We start from the raw sequence: 1290 nt of genomic DNA, 5'->3' as shown, positions 1-1290 counted from the left end.
AAATTTCCCTTTTGACACAATATAAATAATAAGCAAAAGAAAGTAAGTCAATTACAATAAATTTTAGATATAAATAATAAGCAAAAGAAAGTCAAGAAAAAAGCTAAACTATGATCATCATTTTAGCATACATCGTCACATCATAATCATCATAAAACATCATCAGTCTATCCTATAGTAAGCCTATTTACTTGGTTGGCCTTAGCCGACATTTCTTTACTTTCTGATTTGCTAAGCTTTCGTTCCTCAAAGTTGCTCCAAACGTTACCGGTTGTCATTAGTCGAGGGGTGACACAATATAAATAATAAGCAAAAGAAAGCAAGTCAATTACAATAAATCTTTAGATATAAATAATAAGCAAAAGAAAGTAAGTCAATTACAATAAATATAAGCAAAAGAAAGTAAGTCAATTACAATAAATTTTAGATATAAATAATAAGCAAAAGAAAGTCAAGAAAAAAGCTAAACTATGATCATAATTTTAGCATGCATCGTCACATCATAATCATCGTAAAACATCATCAAACGTCATCATATAACTCATACACATCATCATACATCATATATCAAAAATCATATTAATAAAGAATAAAGGACACGTGCCTAGTGTCTATCCTATAGTAAGCTTATTTACTTGGTTGGCCTTAGCCGACATTTCTTTACTTTCTGATTTGCTAAGCTTTCGTTTCTCAAAGTTGCTCCAAACGTTACCGGTTGTCGTTAGTCAAGGGGTTCTTTTTACTGTAAGTTGACGTGTGGCGCAATAAGGCACTGACCCTTGTGCAAGCTAAATTGGTTCAAGGGACAATTACTGGGTCGCGGCATGGATGCTGGGCTACAAACGTTTGGTTGGGTTAGCTATTATAATTCGGTCGTGAGCGTGTGTCGGACCGAACCAATGGAGTGGCAATGGGTTTGAACCTCCGACCTTGTGGTTAAGGGCCACACGCTCTAACCAATTGAGCTATTCCAGGCAGGTAATTAAAATTTTTCGAGACCACAAGATGTTGTCTGCTTTGGCTCGTTATGTATAGCCGTCAGCCTCACAGTTTTGAAACGCATCTACTATGGAGAGGTTTACCAGCGTTCTCGTTGACAGTCTACTAGGGAGAGGTTTCCACACTCTTATAAGAAATGTTTCATCTTCTCTCTAATCGATCTGGGATCTTACAATCCACCCCCTTGGGGGCCCAGCGTCTTCACTGGCACACTGCCGGGTGACTAGCTATGATACCATTTGTAATAACTCAAGACCATCGCTAGCAGATATTGTCCACTTTGGCGCATTA

The sequence above is a fragment of the Cucurbita moschata genome, unplaced genomic scaffold (assembly GCF_002738365.1).
Source record: "Cucurbita moschata cultivar Rifu unplaced genomic scaffold, Cmos_1.0 Cmo_Scf00663, whole genome shotgun sequence".
In the NCBI taxonomy this organism is placed as follows: Eukaryota; Viridiplantae; Streptophyta; class Magnoliopsida; order Cucurbitales; family Cucurbitaceae; genus Cucurbita; species Cucurbita moschata.
The sequence above is the reverse complement of the archived record's forward strand: the minus strand, read 5'-3'. Positions refer to the sequence as shown.